Genomic DNA, 9,301 nt, shown 5'->3' with positions numbered 1-9,301 from the left:
GCCCCTACTGTTACCTTCATCATATCAATGCCACATTTGTGCAAACCATAGATGCCCTCATGGTTCCTGCATTTCACCTGCATATCTGGCAAGTTGCTTAATGGTCAATCCAAAAAGAAAGACATAGTCAGTCTTGTCACCAAAAGTTATAATTGCTTCAGCTCCTCAAAGGAAGTCCCTCTTTTCCTGACCTTTTTCATTACAAAAGAGTTTCTTACTCCAGACTCCATGTAGAAGGAATTAAGTGACCTAATGCATAGTACTTCAAAGACATCCCTTCAGTAATAGTTTTCATAAAGCCATTATGTATAATATCCCTGGATGTAAGCCAAGGAAATAACATTAAAATGCATGAAAATTCTGCTGGGGACTAAGAACATATGGTCCAAGTGCACAGCTTGATGCAGGAATAAAAATTAGCACACGAGAGGAAGGGATAAATAGCATGCCCTTCAAACAAGTCCTCATAAATATCATTTCCATTACCCAGGCTTTTGATAAGGCAGTAGAGCATTGAAGTTTAATTCACTGGCCTGCCACGTCATTGCTCTGTGTCATGGATTGAAGCAAAAGCCCAAATAAGCAAACAGTAGGGTTATCATCCACTTATAAAAGTCCGTAATTCTCTCCAAGACTTTTGGGGGGAATCAAGAATCACCCATTTTTGTGCAAAATTGGACTAAGGGTACATCTAAAGGACAAAACAAAGTTTTCTCAAGACTTTGTCTCCATTAGGTCACACAAATATATGAAAGATGGCTCAAGTCCTGTAGGACGATACACCGTGTTTTGTGCATAGAATGTTTCTGTGTCATTCCTTGGCCCTTGTTTCTGACTGCTACAGGTGTCCTGAGCAACACCATGTCAGAAGATTTGGTACACAGAGATTTCTTCCTGATAAAATGAAACTTGAAACAAATTGAAATAAACTTGAAATAAATTGAAAGATGAGGATGGTATCGATGTCAAAAGAAGTGAGAATGATTTGGATTGAAGAAAATGACTAAAGAACAGCATTCGTTTTAGAGATGGGCCTTGCTAGGCCCCTGGAGGAAGAGTAGGAGCAGCCCTGGCAGCCTGCCTGGCTAACAGGAGTGGTTTGTATGGGGGAGTCATGGGATGTGCAGGTCAGTTCTCTTCACTGTCCACTCCTCCCCCTTTCAAGAGCTCAGCTTATAGAAGGACCATCCCTGGGTGGCCCAAGCTAGAAACTGTGCATCATCAGGATCTCCTTCTCTTCCCCCTTCACAAGCTACTGGCACGAAGTCAATTCTGCCTACAGGACATCTTCTGAATCTGTCCCTTCCAACCACCTCTATTTTCCTTAGCCCGGATAGTATCATCTCTCACCTGATCCATTGCAAAAACAGGCTAACTCATCTCCTGTCTGTTGCTCTCTGCCCCAAGCTGCCCTAGCCAGAGTAGTCTTCCTAAATTTCTTAGTCACCATCTTTTGTTCTAAATGTAACCTCACTCCAGCTGGTTAGAATAAAGAGGAATCTTTTAAAAGCTAGAATGGGCAGTTTCATGGACCCAAGAATAGAAAGGCCATGAGATTTTGGGGAACATGGGCAGGGAAGAGTCAGGATTCTATGCCTTTCTCTCTGATTTTGGAGTCTGTATAATCACTCTCATTATTGCCTTTATTTTCTCTTTTTTTTTTTCTCTCCTCTTTCTCGACTAACTTCCTCTCTCACAGTATCCCCAAATGGCTTCCACCTCAAGACTATAAGATGTTAGAGATCCAACACTCACCATCAACTGACCAGAGCTTCAATATCTCTTCACTGATATCCTTGAGAGAGAATCTGATTAGTGGATGATCAGCCAGTGAATCAGCTTGGCTTGGGCCATTCCTAATAGAGAGGGCAAGCTCGCATGTCTTGAACCAAGGTCATTAAACTCCAGTCTTCAGCAAAGTATGTGAGCAAGTCACCCATCCCACAAATATTTGTTGAGCACCTAAATATGCAGCAAGCATTGTACTGGGAGCTCCGAATAAACTGTTAAAGAAAAAAACCCTAAAGGACAATGTGATTAGTGCTGTCAATGAAAAGAAATGGATACTGCAAAATAGACTAATGGGGTGGTAGGGGAGTGGAGTCAGGAAGGTCTTTCTGAGCAGATGATAAATGTGCTGAGTCTGAGGGGTGAAAGGAGTCGACAATGCAGGAGCCTGTGAAAAGCGTAGAGGAGAGAGGTGAGAAGAAGGTGTCAATTTCAAGGGCAAAAGGAGGGTGTGCATCAGGTGACAGGAGGAGGCTGCCGTGGACGCACTGAGCCAGGAGCAGTCAGCAAGGCCCAGACCTGGAAGGACCCTGCAGGCTACAGGAAAATGTAAATTATTTAGCAAGAAGCCACTAAGATGTTTTAATCATGCTGATGTGTCCATGTGATGGGATTTGCATTTTCAAAGATATATCTGTCTGCTGTGTGAGAAGGGGAGCTTGGGAAGCACAAGTGGAAGAGAGAGAAAAATCCACTGGGAGATGATTGCAGGTATTTGAGCAAAGAGACGATGATGGTTGTGAGTAGGAACGCACAGCAGTGACCGAGGGAAGGAGGAAGATGAGAGGAGGGTTTAGGAGCTGTGATGAACCAACTTGGGATGATTTGGATGAAAGAAGTGAGGAAGCAAGAATCAAAAGGATTCCTAGCTTTTTTTAAAGCTGGAATATAATTGATTTACACTTTCATGTTAGTTTCAAGTATACAAGCCAAGTGAATTCACTATTTTTAGATTCTTTTCCCATATAGGCCGTTACAGAGTATTGAGTAGAGTTCACTGTGCTATATAGTAAGTCCTTATTAGTCATCTATTTTATATACAGTACCATGTATATGTCAATCCCAATCTCCCAGTTTATCCCTTTCCCCCCACTTGGCTCATGGTAACCATTAGTTTATTTTCTACACCTGTGACTCTTTTTCTGTTTTGCAGATAAGTTCATTTGTACCCCTTTTTTAAGATTACCCTTTATAAGCGATATCATATGGTATTTGTCTTTCTCTGTCTGACTTCACTCTGTATGATAATCTCTAGGTCCACCCACATTGCTGCAAATGGCATTATTTTATTCTTTTTTATGTCTGAGTAACATTCTAGTGTATATATGTACCACATCCTCTTTTTGGATGAGCGATCAGATAATAGCACCCAGAGGGGAAGGTTGTGGGTGGAGAGGCCAGCGAACACGGCCACTGCAGCAGGATGCGGGGTGATGGGCCATCTTCTGCTAAAACATTCTTGTTGTTGCCTCATTCGCTCATGACAATGTCCAGAGTCTTTAGCATGAGGTTCAAGTTCACCATCTAGTTCCAGCCTAATCTCTTAGCCCTTCCCACTCTTCCTCACCCTTGCTGTCTACACTCCAGGGATATGCCTGACCCCGTAACCCTTTGTGCTCTTTCACCAGGCCTTCCTTTTCCTGACCTGCCTCTTCCCTTAACTAATTGGCTAGCAAGACCAATTCTTTAGCTGGCAACTGAAAATGCATTTTGTTGTTATCGTCACTGTTTAATCCCTCAGTCTTGTCAGACTCTTTGTGACCCCAAGGACTGTAGCCTGCCAGGCTCCTCTGCCCATGGGATTTTCCAGGCAAGAATACTGGAATGGGTTGCCATTTCCTTCTCTAGGGGATCTTCTTGACCCAAGGATCAAACCCATGTCTCCTGCATTGGCAGGCAAATTCGTTATCACTGAGCCACCTGGAAAGCCCCAAAATGCATTTAGATGCTTCCAAAGTAACTGCTACTTCACTGACCTCACCCGTAACAGTTTGCGGTCACCTGTTCCAGGGAGAAGTCTAGATTCAGTGTGTGCTGTGTATTTCTAACATGCACTGAAACCCACTAAACTGAGGATGAGTTGTGTGACCTCAGTTCCCCTGTGTAAAATAAGGGGTCATGCTTGGTGATCCCTATGGGTTTTTCAACTCTAACTTTTATGAGTCTTCAATGACGAGTGAAATTGAAGAAGATGAAGTGACAGACATATCTGTCTGCTCACTAGAGTTAAAATTGGAGACCAGTCATCACCTCCGGGGATTAGTCATGTCATGAGCAGGAACTATGCATATTTTTAAATCCCTAAAGAATACATGCTGGGAAGAAAAAATAATAGTAGGTAATATTGACTGAATTCATACACTTGCCAGGGGCTCTCCTAAGCATTAAAAAGAAAAAAAAATTGTGGAATTATCCCAGAATGTAATGTACTTTGTTTGCTGTGGGTGATTTTGAAAGCATAGCAAAGGAGCTGACCTGTATACCTCATGAAGATGTTCAGTCCCAAGGGGGAGCCTGGGGACCCTGATTCCTGCACCACACAGTTATTTGTGCAACTTTGCCGCTTTTACTGCACAAGTCAGTCAGTTCAGTCGCTCAGTCACGTCCGACTCTTTGTGACCCCATGGACTGCAGCACGCCAGGCTTCCCTGTCCATCACCAACTCCTGGAGCTTGCTCAAATTCATATCCATAAAGTTGGTGATGCCATCCAACCATCTCATCCTCTGTCATCCTTTCTCCTGCTACCTTCAATCTTTGCTAGCATCAGTATCCTTTCCAAGAGTCATTTCTTTGCATCAGGCTCAAATAACACAAGGAGTCGTCGAGTCCGTTTTTAATTGGAGGAAGAGGACTTCAAAACAGAATCAAAAGTGAAGATGGAAGAGGTAATTATCATTTTTTAAATCATCTGTGAATCCAGGAAAGAGACACCAATTTTTTTTAACATTTTGAGAGTCTCCCTTTGGGAAACATAATAAGCAGCCCCAAATGGAGGGTTCTCAAAGACCAGATGAAGAAACCAGGTCCAGAACTGGGAAAAGATATTTCCAAAGTGACATCATCAAGACTTTGTGAGCAATTAGATGTGGCTGGTGAGGAAAAGGACAGTGAAGAGAAAGACTCCCATGTTTCTGCCTCATTTTTTGATAGGGGATGAGAGGAATCTAAGGGGAAAATGAGTTCCATTTGTAGCACTGGAGACCTATTTAAAAAATGCAAGTGAAAATGTTCAGGAGGCAATTGACTTAAGTGAGCAAAAATTGGGAGAGAATTTTGAATGCAGGAGGTGAGATTATGTGGGTGGAAGCTGAAGCTCTGGGAGTGAACAGAATTAAAGAGGGCTCATTAACTCCTGGGTTAACGGCAGCGGTCCTACACCCCAGACACTCACCACGCCCATGGTCAGAATCTTCTCTGCAGGAGACAGAAAACTAGCAAAACTTCCCCTATTTCTTTTTCTAATGTCATTAAGGTGTCGTTGAAGGACCACATTTCCTCTTGAAAGTTTAGTTTCTCCATCTGTGAAAGGAGATAAAGACCCCTCCCCCTCATACCCCCAGGGACGAAGTGACACAGAACACATGTGATTGGAGTGTGGAAAATACATTAGGAAAATTTAATTCAGTCTCAGTTCCCAGTTCTAAACTAGAGCCATGTCATTTGCATTTATTCATTCATTTGATGTACCTGGTCTGGGACAGGCACAGGATGGAGGGGACCAAGAATACAGAATCAAGGAGTGTACAGTCTGCAAGGTGGACAAAGAATTGATCTCTCTCCTGGAGGCATAAACCAGTTATGGGGAACACAGAGAGAGGCTGACTGCTGGCCAGGGTGGTTGAGAAGATCCAGGAGCAGGGAATGGTTGCCATGAGTTTCAAAGGGTGAATAAGGGCTTGCCGTGCAAAGCTGGGCAGGCAGAAGTCTTAGAAAGGAGGCATTGTACAGATGTGACAAAATGCAGACTATGTTTGGGTGCATTGAATCATCCTATGCAATTGAGTCACAAGACTGGTTGGAAGTGAGGTGCTAACCAGTCAGAGAGGGCTTTGAATGCCACACCATGAGATTGGGTCTTACCCATTTGCAGGGGGTAGCATGTCACAATCCTGGTCAGACAATTATTTAATCACTGAATTCTAGCCAAGGGATGAGAGGTTATTGACTTCTTATAAACAGCATCTCTGCCAGGGCACCACTTGGCCTTGCATCTGGCTGATTCTTAACTTGTCATCGGGCATAGTTCTCAATGCTAGATGCACATAATAAACATCTGGGAAGCCTGGGGGAAAATGATGACTAGGTATCACCCTGAGCAATTGTATCTGAATATTTTCTATAAGGTTCAGTCACCAATGTTTTTCCTTAAGCTTTCAGATATTTATAAAATGCGGTCAGGGTTAAGAAGTAGTGTTTTAGAGTCAGACTTCTAGCCACCAGCTCGTCCCCATCCTTCTGAGGTTGTTTCTATAAGACTTGTAAAGGTCAAAGAGCCAAAGCAATCATATTATTCAAAAAGTATATTTGAAAAAACATTCAGAAAAATCCTAAAGTGCTTGACTTTAACTGGTTCCTCATCCTCAGCGAACCTAGATGGTAAAAAGTCTGCCTGCAATGCTGGGTTGGGAAGATCTCCTGGTGGAGGGTAATGGCAACCCACTCCAGTATTCTTGCCTGGAAAATTCCACAGACAGAGGAGCCTGGAGGGCTATAGTCCATGGAGTCGCAAGAGTAGGACACGACTTAGTGACTAAACCACCACCACGAATAAGCAACTTGTGACTAGAAAGGAAAAGTCATTTCATTGGTTCAAATCATTGCTGTTGCTTGTTCTCTGGGTGATACTAATTCACAACCTCTTTCTTTTCTGTAAATGGGGACAGAATACTTTACTGAGCAGAGCTCACAGGTGAAGCAAAGTGCCTGAAATTCTAGGGGCTCAATAAAACTTAAAGTAAAAACAGCCATCATTTATTGAGTGCCACTATGTACTGAGTACTGATGCCTTATATGCATGATTAAATTAATCATTAGCTTACATTTCTCTGGAACCCATCAGAGTAAGCAATGAGTTGACATCATTTTCCAGTCCTCACAGTACAGCAGTTTTACAGATGAGGACAGGAGATTGGATTCCCAGCCATGCCAAGACAGTCATCAATGGATCAAGGACTCAAACAAGGGATTCCCTGATTCCCAAACTGGGTCCCTCCAGAGCCAGTTCTGCTTTGTCACTTTCAGAAAGTCACTTCATCCTCGGGAGCCTCCCCCACCCCACCCCAGCCCCTGCCATCTGCTTTGCTCACTGAGTTCCCACAAAGGGTAAACAAATCAAGAACAGGGAAAGCACCTTTTACACTGTGGTGCATACCCACAAGCGAGCAGTGATTGCTACTGTGATGACTTCTCACTTGCTGAAAAGAACTGAAATGATCAAGAAGAATCCTCCCTTCATCTTCATTACAGAAAAACTCCTAAACCCAGAGTTTCAATCCACTTTCCTTCAGAATTCTGCTCGATGGAGTGGAAGTGGGCAAGGAGGGGAAGAGTGGCTCCACGCCCAGCACTGCCCATGGCCCCCACCTGCACCGGGCACCCTGCGAGCCTCCCTCCCACCACCTGTGCAGAAGGTGCTCTGAATCTGCCTTTCAGGTCAGGAAGTAGAAACATCGCCCCAAGATGCAGCTACTTAACAGCCTAAACCAAATCTTATTTGCAGCTTGTCACCAAGCAATAGGGTCCCTGAAGAAGTCAACACAAGATTTCATGAAATTCTGTCTTCTCTTCATGGTCTTTTAAGAACAAAATCTTTTTTAATACTAAATATTCTATTTTTAAAACTTTGTTGAAGTACAGTTGCTTTACATTGCCATGTGAGTTTCTGCGGTACAGCAAACTAAATCAGCCTTCAGTTCAGTTCAGTCGCTCAGTCGTGTCCGACTCTTTGTGACCCTATGGACTGCAGCATGCCAGGCTTCCCTGTCTATCACCAACTCCCAGAGCCTGCTCAAATCAGCCTTATGTGTACATATATCCCCTCTTTTTTGGGGTTTCCTATCCATTTAGGTCACCAAAGAGCACTGAGAAGAAGCCCTGTGCTATAGAGTCAGTTCTCGTTAGCCATCTACTTTACACATAGTAGCATATATAGGTCAATCACAATCTCCCAATTCATCCCGCCTGCACTTCACCCACCTCGGTGTCCAAACGTTTGTTCAGTACGTCTATGTCTATTTCTGCTTTGCAAGTAAGTTCATCACTGGGAAAACAGGACAGCTACAAGTAAAAATGAAATTAGAACACTCTCAATTACCATACACAAAAATAAACTCAAAGTGGATTAAAGACCTAAATGTAAGGCCGGACACTATAAAACTCTTAGAGGAAAACATAGGCAGGACACTCTTTGACATAAATCACAGCAAGACCTTTTTATACCCTGCCTCCTAGAGTAATGAAAATAAAAACAAAAATAAATAAGTGGGGCTTAATTAAACTTAAAAGCATTTGTGTAGCAAAGAACAAAATCTTACATCAATTAGGATGTGATCAGGGAAAAAATAGAAAACTGTTGTCCTGTCCACTCCAGAGTCAAGTCCTCCTGAAATCTAGCCTCCACTGACCCTGTTCTCGGGTCTTGGATACCAGAAACCCTTTCCCCAAGAAGCTTGTGAGTGACACGGCTATTATGGGAAGGCGTAGCAGTGCTCAGCACAACTGCAGTGAATGGCAGTGGTTATTTTCCCCATTAGAGAAAAGGCCAGGCTCTACTAAACAGTCCTGGGTCCATTAAGAAAAAAATCTAGGTCATTTCTGATTTGGACAGACAGTGTGAACCTGAACAAAAGTGACCACTTCAGAGAAATACAGGCTGGGTTGCAGCCCCACCCATGACTAAATGACAAAATGAGCTCTGTCTTTATACTTTCCAAGCTCCAGGAGGACAACACTTTTGATCCTTATTTTGTGAGTCGGTGTTCTAGGCTCCCTGAGGGGGGAAAGGAAGCAGGCAGCCTGGTCCAGAGCTTCTCCCTGGTCAGGGGAGCAGGTGGGGCTTGGACAGAAGGCAAAGGGTGGGGAGGGAGCAGGAGTGGGGGACAGAAAAGTAGGACCTGATCATGAGATACCTTTAGATTGATGACAAGGGCCCAGAAGCTATCTTCAAGGTACATTAGGAAACTACGGAAGGGTTTACGCAGACCCCTAAGTTCAGCATATCTGTGTACTATGCACATCCTATTCTCATGTACATTGGAGTGGTGTTAATGAGTCCTGTGGCCTCTAGCTGGGTTTGTGCTTTGTCAGATCCTGCCAGGATGCCATGCCCCAGTGGGTGCACTGGACCCACAAGTGAAGCTCCCCATGGGGCAAAGTTGTCCAGCACATCCCTCAGCAGGGTGGAAGACCCTTGCCCATCTCTCCTTTAAGCCCAACCCCATCTTCTGAACTTCAAGGAAACTCTTTCTTACCTAAACCAAGGCTGGGTCTAGGCTTGGTTGGGTTTGCAGTTG

Source organism: Cervus elaphus, chromosome 11, assembly GCF_910594005.1.
Source record: "Cervus elaphus chromosome 11, mCerEla1.1, whole genome shotgun sequence".
NCBI classification, from domain to species: domain Eukaryota; kingdom Metazoa; phylum Chordata; class Mammalia; order Artiodactyla; family Cervidae; genus Cervus; species Cervus elaphus.
This window is presented reverse-complemented; position numbering follows the sequence as displayed.